This window comes from Habropoda laboriosa, unplaced genomic scaffold, assembly GCF_001263275.1.
Source record: "Habropoda laboriosa isolate 0110345459 unplaced genomic scaffold, ASM126327v1 scaffold111, whole genome shotgun sequence".
Classification (NCBI taxonomy): Eukaryota; Metazoa; Arthropoda; class Insecta; order Hymenoptera; family Apidae; genus Habropoda; species Habropoda laboriosa.
In genome coordinates, this window is record NW_017100293.1 from 1,494,191 (window position 1) to 1,512,740 (window position 18,550).

The window sequence follows — 18,550 nt, forward strand, 5'->3', positions numbered from 1 at the left end:
GGGTTAATTGTTGGAAGATGATGCACGCATTTTGTGATTATTATCGAGGCTTTCGGGAGTAACCTGTGTCCTTATGGGAATTCCGACGTTTTCGCTCACTTGGTCGGAGTTCGTGAAACACACTGATAATCATTGTCAGTAGTAGACTACGGATTCTGATGCATTTCTGGAAAATGTGAAGGCTGAAAAATATACAGAATGCACATAAGCGAAAATATATAAATAAACCCAAAGTATAACACTCGTTATAATATTTAGCGAATAAAGCAGCTGCCTATCTAACTTACACCTGAAGGTCTCCACAATAATTACGCTCCGGCCCGCGAAACTCTTAAATCTTCATATTTCATCAATCGACGAGAAACCAATCGTCCCTAAATTTTACACTATACATATTTGTCGCATAGTCTCCGTGATCCAGATTGCGCTACACTTCCCCTCTCCGACGACACATTTTAAAGAACAATAGGATTACCGAAAGACGCTTAACAAGAGCGAAGAATGCTCGACGGCGCACTGTATCGATGTAATTGGAAGTAGGTACTTACACGAAAGGGTAAAGCAGCTTTCGAGCGATTTGCCTGGATCCTCCGACAGAAACTGCTCCGTCAAACACGCTCGTACATCAAGGGGATGTTTCGCTCCTCCGCCTTGTTCCTGCCGCTGTCCCAGCCCTGATGAGACGGGGAAGATTAGCTACGGTCTCTGTTTGGGGAGCTGATTAGCCGGCGGCCCTTTGACGCTGCTCCTCGGGGGTGGTCCCTGCAAATGACGATTCTCACCGTTTTCCTGTTTTACCACTCCGCGTGTCCTCACCCTTGCAACGCGTCACGGCCGCAACAGAAAACACCACCGCCATTCTTTCCTCTATCTCTCTCTCTTCATTCGCGAACTTACCTTACGGGGGAAGAAAATCATTTTCACAGTTGAGATTCGTCGAAAGTCTTAGCCAGAGAGAAAAGATCTACGGCGTGTAAGATACGCGCGTGCTTCTTGAGCTAGAGTGTCAGAGACTCGTGGGATACTCAGCAGGAGAAATCGAATTTCCTTTGCTCGTAAAGTTGGACGGGGATGATGGAACGACCTTGGCCTCCTCGTTTTCTCCAGCCGTTCCAGCTGGAAGAGGCTGCGTCACGCTTCAGAGAGCACCAGCTCTCGAGGATTGTCCTCCGGGCACATCTCTCTACGTGGCTCTTGCTCGAGCACGGCCACGTGCGTCTATTCATAGGGATTTTTCTCCGAGTGGTACAAGCCGAAAGTATTCTTCCGCGAGATTATCTTCGTGTTATATAGACCCGTCTTTCACTATCGAGAATTGAACGTTAGGAGGTACGAGATCGTTTTGAAACTTTTGCTTCTATCAAAAATCCCTCCGCTCAGCAAGAAGAAGATACTCGACGAATGAAGCACACGATGCAACGTGACTCGGCTGCCTGCTGTATATCATCCTCTATAGTCCAAGAAGAGAAAATATATTACTTCACCCAATAGAGAAGAAGCAGAGAGAGAGAGAGATCGTTGGCTTTTCTTGGAGCAAAGCACGGGTAGTAGTATCTCGGGGTTTCGCTCGAGGGTTGCGTAACGCGAACTTTGGATGCCAACTTGGCACCGTCTCTACGTCGAAGAAGCGAAAGGTGCAGCAGCGGTAGAAGTTGGAGAGAGAACCCAGAAGGGGTGCGTTTTTGCGGCTTTTCTTCGACAAATCTCATCCTCGACTGGATTTCGGCTTTGTGTCGAACACGAGCGCGAGACGTTACCTCTCTCCTCTCCTCGTGTCTCGACGTTTCGATCCAGGTCCTAGAAGAAGAAGGCTCTGTCCTCTTCTCGTGGAATCCTTGTGCTCCCGATCTATCATCAGTTTCCGACTCTTTATCCGATCTCTCGATGGTTATACGTCGCTATCGCGACTCGGTGGCATACCATAATGAAGATTTATAGGGAGCTTACGCGGGAACCTGTGGGGTGAGGATCATCGAGGAGAGAGATGGCTTATTGCCATCCTCTCGGAAAGTTTCCAAGGTTTAAGCATCTCGCGTCTCTTCTCTACCCACACCACCTCGACGTCCCTCGAGGACAGTGAACGTCCTCGGGGGAGGTTTGGAGAGGGAAAGGGAGGGGCCGCAGGACAACACCGGTATATTAAACTTTTTATAGAGAAGGAGAGAGCGGTAAGAGGATTCTGTCATATTAAAATACTCGTCGTCTTTGGAGGCTTTTCGTGAGGAGAAGAGGGGCTTTGCTCTTTCACCTGCGCCGTCTTGCCTCCCTCGATCGTTCTCTCGAGCGTTTTAGAAGGAGAGGGGACAGAGTGTCTGGTACCATTAGATCTTATTGTCGCGAACCGTAAGCTTTTTCGCTCTGTGTTAAGTAGAATTGATGTAGACGTTGTTGCTCTCGAGGTAAATAGTCTGGGTAAACGTCGTGTACTGCTTGGAGCAAGCTATTATTCGGAATCTTTGAGATAATTAAATGTCAACAGTGGAAGCTCCACTGTCTGACGGGGATCGCGAAAAAATTCGGTAAACAGTGCTTTACAATCTCCTTAATTAATTTCTATACATAGTTAATTAACCGATTTCATTTATTCTGTAATCTTCGTTTAGCTGTCGTTATGTCATGCCCGGTTTTTCCTGAATTTCGCGGAACTGAGGGCAGGTATTGGGGTAACAATTAAGAATCGACGCTGGCAACCGGATGACAATATAAATAGTGACTCGAGGGTGTGAAAGTAGGGCTATTTAAGGCTACGAGGAAGATGAACTTCGGGTTATGACTGTGTAGGAGAGTGGGAAGACCCCAGAGTGAGTAACGGTGAAAATTGGTAACGAAAGATAGAAAAGAGAATATTCGAGGGTATAGCAGTTGGAAGCTTGAAGAATAACGCGAAATAAATCCCAAGAGAGCACGCTATATTCCCAAAGGAAAATTTGCAATCCGTCACGGAAGATATCAGCGATTACAAGGAGAGGATCAGAGTCTCGATAACGATAACCCATATCCGGGATTACCTCTCGGCAATTACTTAACGCCTTAAGACGGCTCGTCTACTTGTCGCAGTTTGCATGTAAAGCAGCCGTAACCATCTTCTTCCCCATAAGAGGTTGGCCAGCCGTGGCGCGGCGTTTTCTCTACGTGCCGTGACGTTCCCCTTTCGACTTACCGTAAAGAGGGCTCGATTAAAAGCGACTTAGGGCGCGACTTACGCTCCTACTCGCGAGGGGATTATCTCCCAGTAGACATCGGACTGGTTCGCGCGAGGTTTCGAGCTGCGATCGGTATCTCGATCGACCACCAACATGCACGATCTCTTGCGTCGATATCGGCCGTGATCTAGCGTGATTCGTTTTATTTGCACGGCGCAACGCGCGCGCAAAGCCGGATTTCTTCCAGCTATACACCTCTCCTGTTCGTTGTAGATTACGCGGCTCGATGGATTTTAATCGAACGCTGCCCTCTCTGCGTTACGTCGAATCGCCTCTTGCGAGTGTGTAGGAGGCTCAGTGAAAATCTCTGGTAAATTGATTTTTTAATGGTTTGTGTCAACCTCTTGCGCTGGAAAGACGTGCTACGCACGTCGCTTGTTACATGCTTCTAAAGTGGGAACGACGTGTTATGCACGTCTACAATCAGTAGCTTGTTTTATTTCGCAAAGTACAACAAACGCTAAACGGCAGGAAGTATTCGTTTTCAAAATTTCGGCTGGACGTTGCAGAAGAAATCTTACGATGTGTAAATATGCCTGAGTATCGAACACGCGGCGGAAGGCCTTCTGAAGATAATACACCACTGCGTCTGCAGGCAAAACAGTGGGGACATTTTCCAAGATGCATTTTTTACACGCAATCTGCTTAAAACTTTAATAGAAATTATTACAAGTAAAAGCTCGCTTTGGACGAGTTAGTCACGGGCTTCTGCCAATTAATTTCCAGCGCAAGAGGTTAAATTTAAATAAAAATTTCCTCGAGGTGGAAAGAGAAGTCACCGTTGAATACGAAATCAGGCGAGATTTGAACGTGTTTTCTGGGGAGTGGTTTGTTTCTCGAGAGATTGTTCGTGTTTGTGATCGGTTAGAATTTTTGAAGTAGAGAGATTTATTTTCTGTTTCCATTGGTTCACAAATCCTTAGAACACAGTAGTTCATTTATTCAAAGGCTATTCATTTTTAACCTTTTGATTTCTGGCAACTCGAAAGTAAAGCACTCGCCGTGTACGGCTGAGTTACGGCATTAATAGTCATACTACGTTGCGTTGTATGTAATGTTTCATGTTTTATATTTGTCAAATAAATAATGTGTAAATATAAAATACGGAATACGAAGAGCGTTGATATTATCTAGCGTCCGATTGTCACCGAGCGTTTATAGGCGCTGATAGCAGTCAAAGGGTTAAATATATTATGCCTATGTTAAATGTAAAATACAAGCTACTCACGTTCGCAAAAATCAAAATGAAATGTAATTATAATTTTTATTCACATTTCATTGCAAACTAGAAAGAGTGAATTTCTACTTGAGAGGTAATCCCAGTTGAAGGTTAAATCACATTTTCAGACTTCACTTCATTACATCCTACAATTAATTTTGAAATGACTGAAAATTTTGTACAAAATCTGCGACGTGATTTTGGTCCATCGTAAACAGCAGAATCTCTCGATTCATCTTCGACTTCGTAAACAGCACACAGAAGCTTCTCCACCTTGTCCTTTTTATTTCACAACCGGTCAACGATAGCCACCGCGTATTCGTCGATCGCTCCTTGAATTATGGGCGTGTTTGGACCATAAGGGGGTTACACAGTGTCAATTTGCGCGGTGGAGCTCGGAATTTTTTGGCGTTTCGAGGACTGCAAAGATCGAGCTGACGAAGTTTAAAAGGGATACACCAACCGTACGCGATCCGATAATGGAAATTTATGTCCAGTCGTGTACGAGAGGAGGAGGAGAGAGTCGTGAAATTCAATAGTGAGATAGATCTAATCGCCGGGCGAGAACACAGCTGCCGCGCGCGACTCGCGTTTCACCGCTCGAACACACCAGGCAATAAAGCTCGTGTCGCACTGGACACCCTCGTAAATTTCCGCTTTTCTTTTACGGTGAATACTCTTCCTGGAGGTCGAGCTTTTGCCTACTCTTTTCACTCTCCCGACTTGAAAACTTCACCTGTTCGAAGTGCTTCCTGATTTTTCCAACGACCTTTGACCCTTTGTACTCGCGTTCAATTCAGACGTGAATGCCGAACTGGTCGAAATTAATTTTCATCGCACGAACAGTAATAGTTAGACCGGTTTTTTATGCAAATTCATATTTTTCAGAATATAGTACAAAAAATAGAATTTGGGCAGAAAATTATTTTATCTAGCAGGTGTTACAAAAAGCTCTGTAATTTGGATATTTTTTCTGAGATAAACGCTCAACTTGTCAGAATTAATTTTCACTGGACGAACGCTGATTTTTCTGCAAATTTTTATTTTTCAGAATGTAGTAAATAAAGTAAAATTTCGGTTGAAAATTATTTCACGTAGAAGGTGTTACAAAAAGCTCTGTAATTTTCATATTTTTTCACGTTACGTGCATTCTGTGCAATTTTGTATCTTCAGATTTCCTATAAATGCACCAAAATTTGCAGTCCACTAACAGTAAAATACATAATTTACAATTTCTTTGTTCATCTTTGTGTCATTTTACATTTCTCCATCGTGCGATAAGTGTGCAAAACGAGAACGCTTTTTTTTTTGCTTTGGTGTTTGATAGTGGACACACGACCGCAAAGGGTTAATTGCCACCGAGACGAATTTCTCGTCTATTTTTCTAATTGCCGCAAAGTGTCTCGAATGTCCGAATCTAAACTAACGTCGGCGCGACACGAAGCGTGACTTTGTCGCCGGCGGTGTAAAAGAAATTGGGGGGAGAAAAGGTGGGCGAAAGTGAGCCACGTCAAAGAGAAAACCGGCAAAAAGGGTGACTTGGCGAGTACAAACACCGGTGAAATCGGAGTCGGTGCACGGTCAAGCTGAAAAACGGCTGGTTAATTCCGAAGAGGTCTCGAGCGTGTCATCAGCCATCCTGGCAGCCCCTCGCGGGACCAGCTTCCCGGTAATCGCGACGTTTTGTCACTGTTACACGGAGAAAAGGGTCGCCGGAGATCTCGAGCAGACGGAAAAACCAGTTCCATCCTCTTACGCGTATATTTTCTTCGTTCGTTCTTCTCGCCTTTTCCAGATTCTTCGAAATTTCCTTTGAATCTGTGCAAAAGGGGGAGGGTTGAAAGGCTGAAAGAAAAAAGAAAAAGAAAAATTGTAGGATAGAAATTAGAAAGCTTTGGTCTTTTGCTTACCTCCCGCGTGTTGTTTTTCCTGCGAGAAAGGGGAAGAGAGGAGAGGAGGGTGTCGCAGAGCCTGGGGTGAAAGAGAGTCGCTGCAAAGGCTGTGTTTTCTGTTTTCTGCAATCTTGCTTTCCACGCAAAAGACCTCCAAAGGGGAGGAAAAACCCTGGAGGAAGCTCTGTGTATGTTTGTGATTGAACTGTGCGCGTGGAAATGAGGAAGGTTGACGAAACGAGGGCGGCTGTTTCTTTGGTAGTGACGTGGTGTAAAATAATTACTCGCGAAAGTTGCTTAACAGAAGTATATTTATTTGAATCCGATAACGCTTAACCTGATTTTGAAGTGTGGGCGACGCGATGCGCGTAGAAAGGAAGTCTACGACAAAAAGCCTGGTGCCTTTTCCCTGTTTTTCCAAACATCTCCGAGTTTCTTCGTCCTCGAGGACAAGAGTCGCCAGGCCTAAGTGCGTCTTCTCCCCCCGTGGCGGTCGCCACACAAGTATTTGTGAAATTCTTTTAAACATTTCGCGATACACGCAGAAGAATTCAGAGACTTAGCTCACCCTTTATTATTTCACGAAAAAAATGAGGAAAAGGAAATTGTATTATAGGAGACTTTGTGTGTTCTCCCTAATTTGCATTTTGTCAGACCTCGTGCGTTTTGCTGTTTGTTCGTATCACCCTTGCATCTGCAAGTGAAAAAAACTCACGAAAATCTACCGTCTCCTTAATTTGCATGGCGCCACGAGGTAAGAGCTGGTGCGTTATCATTTAATTCTGAGGTGTTTTCGAGGCTCCGTGCCGGAGCGGATATCGCGACTCGTTCTCACGCAACTGCCGAGCGTGTATTTTCGAATCGCGTGTGCCCGACGCGGAAACATTGTCGCAGGTCAGTTGGACGTGACGTGAATCACAGTGTCGCGACGCTTGCCAAGAATTCTTCGCGGCGTCTCGCGGCCAAGCCTCTCGATATATTGAATGAACCATCCCTTGGATCTGCTTCAAATTCCTGCGACTCCTTTTACGATTCCTGATCATTTTTCTGGCCAACTGGTTACTTGAACGTGAATTGCGGTTGTTTTAGTTGCACACGTAACGTGGCGAAGGCAATTGGTTAGGCAATTCGGCGACCTAGAGACTGGTGCCGAATTAGATTAGTGTAAAAAATAGATAAAGTATGTTCTGAATAGTGACTTATGAAAAATTTACAGTAAAAAGAAGAAAGCATTTTTGAAGGGAACAGTAATTTTTTTCGACCACTGAATAAAAAATATCCAAGATAATATTTTCAAAGTACTAATCGATGTACAAATATTCTCAAAAATCTTAGAATCATAAAAATTCAAAGAAAATTTTGGTTTTATACGAAAAGGACAGCAATTTTTCTTTTCGATCCCTGAGTAAACAATGTTAAAGATAAGGCCCACCATACCAATTGCTATAGTACATAATTTACATGTAAGCATTCTCAAAAAAAATTCGGACCGACTATACCTTCGAAACCTCTTCCTCTTCAGATCCTCGTAACTTCCTCCTCGATTTCTCGAATTTCTCGAAAATTCTTGTACCGTCTTATTCCGTACACTTGAAGCTATCCACCGATAAAGAAATAATTTCAATTGTCTCGTTCCGCGGTACCGAAGCACCATTCCGAATTCAACAATGTTCTCTCCCAGAGGTCGTTTCGAATTTTAAGGGTGACCATTAAGATCTCCAGCTGGCATTTGCATACCGTGGCGGAAGTTTCTGACGTCACGTATTCTCTGTCTCACGCAGAGAGAGGGAGAGAGAGGGCAAGAGACACTCTGTTAATGCGGAACATGGCCGCGCCATAAATTCCACGGAATAAAGGGGGCGGCTGTACCCGGCGTAAATACCGTGGGCCCATTAAAACTTTTCGCGTACTTAGGCCGGAATTTATTTCACCCGGCCGCGTGTGTCCGGTTGCGGGAGACGTCGTAACCGTTTTATGGGCGCCAAGCACCCGTTTGATCCCTGCGTGTGTATCCACTCCCTTTGAGTCCTTGGACTTTTCAACGCTCCTCCCTTATGTGGACCACTGGCAAATTGAAAGATTTTTATACCTGTTACAGCTTAACCAACTGTAATTTCATTTAACCCTTTGAAATTCTGCAAATTTGATTTAAGATCGAAGTGGAGACGCTAACTTCTCGCGAGAACTTTTCGGAAATTTAGCTCTCTAGGTGTATCTTAAATACTAACACTGGAAATGTCGTATACCTCTCTCCTATCTTTTATTAGTTTTTAGTCATCCTGCCTCCTTTCCTTAACTGTAAACAAATCCGCATCATCCTAACGTTAGTCACCCCGAAACCTAGACCTCCACATCATCCTTTACTCATCGCTGAACCTAGACCTCACCGCCTCTCCCTACATTCACCTCTGAGACCAACCGCTACTCTCGTACTTACCGAACCTATATCTAGAAACCTTTTCCCTCGAAACAGCAGATTTTTGTCTAGTGGCCTTCACACACCGAACGTCACCGAACTGTCTATTAAAGTCGAATAGTACTACGCGCAGAGCAGCTCCCTTATTTCGCCCCAGTTCCCGTCAGGCTCTCCTACCGCGTACCTATTGAATATAATAAACCAACGCAAGGAATCGCGAGCCGCGGAATACAACACAAATAGTGGAAAGCAGAGCTGTCGTTGCAGAGGATTCAGCTTATGGATTTAAAGGGTTAAATAGACGAACTAAGTGTAGGAATTTTTGCGAGATTTAAACCAGCGATACTATCTACATTCTCCACTCTATCTTTGCGAAATCATTGAAAGGCGAGAAGTAGTGGAAAGCAGAACTGTCGTTGCAGAGGATTCAGCTTATGGATTTAAAGGGTTAAATAGACGAACTTAAGTGTAGGAATTTTTGCGAGATTTAAACCAGCGATACTATCTACATTCTCCACTCTATCTTTGCGAAATCATTGAAAGGCGAGAAGTAGTTTAGTCCACGAGTACCACATTCACGCTCCTGTTGCCGGAATAACTCAGCAAGGAAGCTACTACTGGTGGCTTCCTAGTGCAGCCGCCGGACGTTCAACGCGATTCTCGAATTAGAATTCCCGTTTCGTTGCTGGCCAAAAAGGTGCTCGTGGGTGTGTGACGCAGCTCTCTCTCTGACTTCACTATTCGGAAATCGTTCTCTCTTGAAACACTCCCGACGATTAGTTACTCGAAAATAAGGTGTACTTTCTGATCGATGTAATTTTCGTTGCCTTGGGATGTATTTGTATTTATACAATGTTCGTCTATCTTCCGTTTTATATAATTGCAAAGATGTATCAGGTAGGAAAAACCCGGCGATACCGCGACGAGTTTTAAACCGTATCTAACCGTGGTGTGTTTTTCACGCGTCACGGCGAATAATCCGCGTTATTTGTCTGCGAAATCGGGCACTGCCAACGGTGATCACGATAAAAACCGATTATCGTGACGCAGCTCGCGTGCATCTATCGTGTTTACGCGCTCACGGTCTTTACGGAAATAGATATTGTTTCTATCATACGGAGAGAACCTTGAGAATAGTTCGCTTGTTTACCTGACGTTCTTCTGCAAATATTTTTCAGAGTGACCGGTATCTACGGCTGTAAAGTTTTCCAACTCGGAATATTTCTCGAATTGAGTTTTATCCGGAAAGTGAATCTTCCTCAAAATTGATCCAAATTTCTACTCTTCGGTACTCCATCGTGCATATTAAATTCAGTCGAAAATACTTCTCGAATTCTGTTCCATACGAAATCAGTCCAGAAAATTCAGACACACGCAAAAACCTTTAAAATCGCAAAACTTAGCTCACTCGGTCACCTTCGAAAAGTCCGCGTTCCGTAATTCCATTGTCTCCTCAATTCTCATCCCCGACATCGAAGCGGAGCCACGTCCAAACAATAGACCCATTAACCCCTCCTTTATCAATTGTTCCCACAACTAAAAAGTGTGCCTCTGTAAAGACAGCGACGAGCGGAAAGGTATAAACACCGATCAAGCATAATCTCTCCCTCTCTAGACACACACACACTCTCTCTCTCCTTCTCTATCGCAACCTAGTAGATACGCGACTTGGTTCGCAAACAGTCGCGCGAATCGACTCGACTCTACACCTCACATACACACACCGAGCGTGTCTCACGGATATAGAACGACGAGCGGAGGCGCGCGGCGCACTTGCATCGAGTGCATAAAATAATCAGTCAACGACCGCTACGCGGCAGGCTAGCCTGCTACTTTTGCGTCAGGGTCGTCCCGCGCAAACGTGTGTCGTAACACGTTGGGCTAGGTTAGTAATATCGCCGAGAGAGCCGGCAGAGCTATTTACTAGCTCTATTCTTACACACCAGCCAACCAGCACACGCCTCCTCCTCCTCACAGTCACACACATGTTCTTCTACAAACACACGTTGCAAACCTGTTTCCCTCTCTCTCTCTTTATCGCGTGCTGTTATGTAGCCAGCGCGCGTGTGTGTGTGTGTGTGTGGTTGTTGAAGCGGCTGATAAAGCCGATATCGCGAGGGTAGTTATCGGGTCCCTCGATTCGTGGTTCGATCTATCTGTCTTAGGGAAACGACTCTGGCCTCTCGTTATCGCTTATCGGATGGACGATGATTATTCTCTACCGCCGACCACGACCTGCCTAAGATCGTTCTTTTGTACGGAATTTTCCTTGGGTTTTTGGTTTTATGGAAAGGCTGTTTTTCTTTTTTGCGGGGTAATTGCTAGTTGCAGGAGGGGGTTGAATGGTATTTAGTAGAGGTTTCTTAACGTGTTTGCGTGTGGAAATTTTTATGAACTTGTTTTTTGCCGGGGGAAAAAAGGTGTTGAACCTCTGTAACGTTGGGTGATGGAGTTACGTATCTGTTTATGCATATTTTATAGGTTTGTTTTTGTTTGGCGTCGTAAGAGAGTTGCAGTTTTACTTTGTTAATTCTTCTATCGAAATGTAATATTGTGATCAACCAATTGATAATTTTCTTCGAAACTAGTTTACTTGTGAAACGCTCTGTACGAAAGAATATCGCGAAGCACGTTTCCAGGAGTCCTGTTTATTTATAAAACGCTCTGCGAAGGCTCCACAGAAATGAATCATCGCTGAGCACATTTCCAGGAATGGAAATCGCTTATGAAACGCCCTATACAGTTCCATAGAAATTAAATCGTCGCAAAATATATTCCCAGGAGCCGCAGATACCCTAAAAGAATACACAGAAATAAGAAAGAAGGGCCAACAAGTGAAGAGATAAGTTCAGCCATCTTGGAAGCTGCACTTCACCCCTGAGTCACCCTGTACAATTTCGTAGAGACAACAGATCGCGGAGCGCATTCTCAAGAGCCACCAGATACCCTAAAAAAGTACCCAAAAGTAAAAAGGAAACGTCAACGAGCACAAAGTGAGACAGGTTCAGCCTTCGATACACTTCACTTCTGAGTACAATTCCATAGAAACAACAGATCGCAGAGCGCATTCCCAGGAGCCGTAGATACCACCCTGACACCGTATCTCTGACTAAAGTTCACGGTTCAACGTAACCCAGAAGCGAAGTGATCCGTAAAAAAGCGCGTATCTGTGTCATTAGAATGCACGAAGCAGCGGTTTCTCTCGGTAAACATGTTTGTCAATGTACTCTCCTATCTTCTAACGCAAACTATTATAAAAGACCTCCGCATAACTTCGTGGTATCTGTGTGGCTCGTACGACCTCTACCATGTACGATCCTTTTTTTTTCTCTTTGCGATAGGTTAGTGTAATTGCATCGAACAGTGTGCAGAAGGTTGACATTATTCGTGCACACACGAATTGCTGTCCCGTGATCATCTCGGGCGTATGGCGCGTCGTCGCGTCACGTTATCTGTTACGTCACGTTCTTATGAACTTGCACGCTGCCGCGCAATAAACTCGCTACGTGGCCGAGCGCCGCTACGTGATGGACCGTGTTCTCTCTCCTCTCTTGCTCCGTTGTACACGCTCTCCTCTGAATCACGAAGCCACCTAAGGACCTATTGCGTCGCGACACGCGATGACGACGCCTCAGACCTCGACCCCGTCGACCCGGGTGAATAGCGATGAACCTCGAAAACCTAGCCCCCGCGGTATAGTAGGCACGAGAATTGCGTCGTTTCACCGGGCTTGATTGCAGGGTGGATTCGAACGGCTCCCCTGCTGATCAGGATTATCGTTATTATGTCGACGGGAGAAGCCCTCTCGATTTTAATTTCTTTCGTTTTGCTACTCTTTTGTCGTGTCCCGCTGCTGTCGTATTTTCCACCTTAGTGGAATACGCGGAAATTTACTCCCGGCTTAAGTGTTTTCTTTAACTAGATGCTTTAACGGTGATTGTGGAGATTTTTCATCGGAAAATCGACGACACGCTTTGGATCGCATATGCTGCGTCGGTGGCAGCGAGAGTGTTATGTGACTACAGTCACTCAAATTTTAAATATTTACTATGCAGTTGTAAACGGAAATTTGTAGGAAGAATAACGATATTTAACCCTTTTCCTAACTATGCATCTAAGCGTACTTATTTACTGATTTACATTTTCTAATCTTCAGTTTCATAAATTAACACGTTGACCGCCAAGCCTCAATTTTGAAGAATTGTTTTTTTTTTTGCAAAAAAAATGCTTTCGAATTATCTCGTGGTCGGGCGTCTCCGAATAGTAGGATGTAACTTCTACCAGCAAACTGCCAACTACGAGTTATCTCGTAGCTTGGCAGTCAACATGTTAAGTCGGTAAAAATTCAGATTAATTTTTCTTACCGTTCTTATCGAATCTTGACTTTGAAAGGGGTTAATAAAACCATTCTCGCTCGTTCTCCAAGAATTTGAAGCTGAGTAGGAAACTGATGGAGGATAGGCGGGAAAGGTTAGGGCATTTCGGTTTGGGCCTCCTAGTGGACTCGTCGGGGTAAGGCTTTTTAGGAGACCCGTGCCTCAAATTTGCCCTCAAATTTGAGCCCTGAAAATGTACTTTATCAATATTTCGGAAACTATTGAAATTATAGAGATTCGAAAGAATATTTAAAGTCCTCAATCTCTGCGGGAGGGACTACAAGTTGTATATATACGAACAGGGGGTCTTTACGAAGACTAGCGAGAACTTGCAGTTAGCCCGTCCCTCTGGTGGCAGATCGTAGAAGTATCGCTACAAATTCACATATAAATAGCAGATCGGAGTAACATCGCGAGTGTCTAAAAGCATTCGGAAAAGCGGGTTAAAGACGCGATTTGCCAAGAGAGAAGAGAAGAGTCCTCTTCTACTTCTCTCATTAAAATCGGAGGCGGACGGTCCAATCGTGATGCTTGTTAACCAAATTGGATAACGAGAGTCTTTCGCGTCGAATAATTGGCCGATTCGTGCCGGTGTGTTCTCCGTTCCGTTCCGTCACCGTCTGTGCAAGACAAATCAATTCCACACAACGGTGGTGTTCCCACTCGTTGCAATACCCCTCCCCGCCTGTTTTATCCACCAGGGACTGTTTCTTCTCTGCTACGTAGAATCATGCCGTAGAGTGAAACACATCCGCGACGAGTTGAGTAAACAAACGATCGCGTATCGTCTTAGCTGGCCGGCAATCAGGTTTTTCTTGGGCTAGGTTAGGCACTATCGTCTGGCATTGACGATGTTTACCGCCTCGCGCCTTCTATTCTCGCGTTCCTTCGCTCGCCTCGTGAAACAGAACGCTGAACAGAGAGAGGCTGTCTGCCTGTCTGCCTCTATGCCTCTCTGTCTGTCTCTATGCCTCGGTCTATGCGAGCATCTATGGCGCGCGGTGCGAGGTCGTGGGAGGCGATAACAGCTCCATCTTTTTTTCTTCCCTCCTTTTCTCTCTCGGTGGACATTCTTTCAAGTTCGATTGTGCTTGTTTAATTTATCGGTATGTCGAGTGTGTACGCGTTCGTTAGTGATAAAAGAGGAACGACTGAGGAATACACAGTCGGAGGAGCTCTTTTGAGATCCACTGGGATGGACATCCGCGGCTGGAATTCCACTCCGTTCGAAACGTGCGTCGCTTCTCCGCATGCCCGGAATAGCAGAGTAGCTTTTGCACGACGCAGACGAAAAACAAGTCGCGAAGAATTCGCTCAGACACACCATTGCTATCGACGTTTCCATGCGTTTTCGCGGTTGCTCCTTTTGTTTCTCTCTCTCTCTCTCTCGCTCTCGCTGTACGCGAATCGAGGTAGAGACGCAGACACGCGGAAGATAACGGCGGCGGAGAACAATGTTGAACATAGACGTTAGATGTTATTAGATTGGTCTGGTTGAGGTTGCGTCAAGTGTGACTTCACGTGGGTAGATTGTTAGTCTACCAGACACGTTTGCAGTTTTGTTAGCTGCTTTTCTACTTTCACAACGTGAATTACGACTCGACTCGTGACTTTTCCGCCGACGTTTTTACTTCGGTTGCGATAGCTGCCGCGTCTGAGGCGATTACTTTTAGCGATGTACGATTAATTTTCATTGGAGAGTACGAAAGGTGGTGGGTTTTCTGTGGATTGGACGGCTCGTGAAAGGTTTGGAAGTTTCTACGATGGTTCATTTTACGTGACAAATTACGTGTTGTATCTAGGCAATAAATTAAAAGGCGGCATTTCAATTATTAAGTATTGTTCATTTTTATACGCGAGGAAAAGGCACGTCATTTCGCAACGATAAGAGCTCGACAAGACTAAAGAAAAAAATATATCAGCGTCCAGCCATACTAAACAGATGCCTATTGTGTCATTCTTTTATATGTTTATATTAACACTTAAAGCGCCGGCTATTTTGTTGGATTGGCAATATTTACGAGTTTCGTAGAAACATGCATTTTTACAAAGTCTTGTAAAACAGAAAATTTCTACTAAAAAATTTGACATGGTGCTTATTGCAGGCACAGCGACGATTTTTAACCATATAAATATTCATCCACCTGCTGTTCAAGAGATATCATATCTTTTTCTGCACAAACATGCCCCTTAACCCCTTAACCTATGATTTCTTTTCCGACTGTGCATTTAAGCGTCAGCCATTTTCTGTTTTAGTACTGTATCAGGTAACAGAAACTAATCTGTTACAGATTAGTTACATTTAGCAATCCTCGGTGCTACAAATTCAAACGAAAATTAGGATTACAATGAATTTTTCTTACTAATACAACTATTTTTCTCACATCTTCGCCAGAGTCTCTGCCACGAGTCTGACGCGTTGTCATATGTTAAGGGGCTAAAGTGTTAATCCCTACACTCGTTTCTCCTAATTGCAAATTTCGTCTTATAGGGATAAATTACCGCCAAATTAGGGATAAATAATGCCTAATTCCTCGCAACTCGTTCGATCGACGACAATATCCTAATAAAAGCTTGCACGCCAGGAATTAACGAAAGATTCCGCACCTTTGACTTACCTCCACCAAAACTCTCTTCCGCTACCTGATACAAGAATCCTCAAACATCACCGGCTGGATAATTCACAACTCTCGAAGTCATTAGCGGGAGATTTACGACGTTCTCGCCGACAAGATGCTCGTAATACCAGCATCAACGAAAAACGCGAAAAAGCAGGGACAAAGGACCTCGTCTACGAGATAATTATATAAAGTGTCGCGTGTCGGGAGGAACGCGCGACATGTGTCGATGAGAAGTAATTCTGTGTGTGTGTGTGGTCGAAAATAGGCAACGTCGTTTCTTAATGAGACACAGCAACAGCGTCACGTGTCCGAGCGCCGCGGGGCCACGTAATGAACACGTACGGCCGTGTACGCGCACGCTTTTCCTCGACTTGCGTGGCGGAACCGCGGACACGAGAGAACGGTGTCGGTAGTGCAGTAAACTCGTACCGGTGGATAAATATACGGTATTATGTAAGTTGTTTGCTGCGAGCCAGGGAACGTGTGCACCAGAGAGAGAGAGAGAGAGAGGTGCCACGGATCTATAGCCAGCTAACTCACGCGAGCATTGCGTAATAATCGCTGGTCAGGCGCGACTTAGATGACATGTGCGACGTTCCTCTTCCGTTCATGGGCTAATTGAAAAAATAGCAGCTCTCCTTTCCACATTCGTTACCGTATTCGTGATTTAGCCAGGTGATACACACGAGAGATTGGAAAGGTAAATTCGCGTGGAAACGGTAAACCTTGGACGTTTTGCGCCGGGAACAAGCGGAAAGACGACGTGTTAACGACGAAGGTGCAACATTTTTTAATCATTTTATACACGACGATGATATACGACGGAGGTGTAACCTGAGGAGACAGAGATGAGTCTCATTAGCTGACAATCGTTACATGATTCTACAATTGTCATCGCGTTGTATCTCCGCCAATTATCTCCCAGGCAATATAGTTTTATTATACCTGCCTTGTGTTGTGAAGCGACATTCCTGCGTGTGCCATCCGACACTTTGTCCCGGAAAAATACAGCGTCGGGTAGAGGACTTCTCTCGGTCGTTTTTCCTTCGTGGAACTCGCAGCTGCTGCTCAGCCACGATAAAAGGTTGCGCAATCGGGATGACAATATGGTTAGAGAGGTGTTCTCGGAACGGCGTAGAAATCTAGGGAACATGCGTTCGAACACGTACCAACGATCTTACAGTGGAATAGGAACCTGCTAGTCAGACGTGTACACTCCCTCGATAAATCTATACATAATGTCGTCCCGCAGCTAGCTGAAATATTTGGAAAACGTCAGAAGACCTACAGACCCGTGCAACAATGAAGGATTAATTTTCAATCGATCCCTGTACACACATTGTGTCCCTTTCGCCATTGGGAAAACTGTCAATCTTCGAACAAACAGAGATTTCGTGTTACGTTTCTTTCTGAAGAGGCTGGGCTGCCCCTAATCGTTGCCTCGTACAATCTTTCTGATCCTGAGCTAGGCAGAGCCCGTGTCCCCGCTGTATTTCGTCGCATTGTCACCTAACAAAAGAAGGGCGTTGTACGGTGCCGCGCTTAGGTTGTCCTGTTTCGCTCTGGTTGTCAAGATTTCAGGTCGAAATGGTAACGATCTCCCGATCAGATCGTAGACAGCTGCTAATACGATTCGAGGCAGCGCAGGGGTGGTTGAATTTTACTCTCTCTCGCCGTTTTCCTCCCTCGTGGCAGAGAGAGAATTCGAACTGCCGCTTGATTGCGTGGCAATGCGTCGCGATTTTCAGATGGGACGTTCGAAGGGTGGCAATCTTTTCGACGGGAAGGAAATAAGCGAGGCAAAAGGAACGCCCTTTTTCCCGCCATCGAGGAGAGAGGAGGCAGATTCAAAGGGACGACGAGGGCTGGATTTCCTCGTTTGAAGAGCGTGCGACGTGAGCTTTCAGCCAATTTCTTTCTCAGCCGTGTGCTGGTCACGTCAACTACTGATTTTCACATTGTGTGAGAGCGGAACTCGGTTCCTGGGTTTGAGGTATCTCATAAATATGATAGGAACGAGCTTTGCCGAGGGCACTTGGTTCATTCTGAGGAACTTTCTTGCGAGTTGCCTTCTTACTGACCCCTGAAATCTTCCTTCTTTCGATGGACAAATTGTTTCTTTGATCGTGGACGTTCTCGATGGCTGACTTACGAGGGAACTTGGATTCCCCATTTTCTTTAACCCGAAAATTCCGATTTGTTTGAGACTTTGTAGGTTTATAGGAGACCTCGAGAGAAGTATCGGGTAATTTTTTGGCCCTTTTTCGCGGTGAAAACGACCCTTGAATGAAGATAAGTGTTAACCTATTTCCCTATATATCTTTAAAACTATAGTAGATATAAAAAATAAAAAATATAAAAAAATAGTGTAGTATATCGGGGCCTCCATACCCAAATAGGAAATCGACGAGGGAAAATAGCGAGGGAGTAGTTGGCGTAGTGCGCAAAGCCTCGGCTTGCTAAGCCGAAGGTCCCGGGTTCGATTCCCGGTTGGCTCACTCGAAATTTTTCCGTCGATTCTTACAATTTAATGCCGTTTTATTTCTTACAAGACGATGCTATTAAAGCGCTATTTTCACCCCGAAGAACCGAAAAATTACCCGGATACTTCTCGAGATTCCCTACAAATCTACAGTTTCAAAAAATCCGAATTTTCGGGTTACGGAAGTTCCCATGTTAGTGACAGAATCTTCCGTCATAATACGAATATTTCGTACAAGTTCGACGCTGTTTGGCGAAGTTTGAACGACTTCTACCGCAACTACAGTTAAGCACCTGCGGTAAAAACTGGTCGAAGCCATAAAGAGATTATCTCAGCCGTGT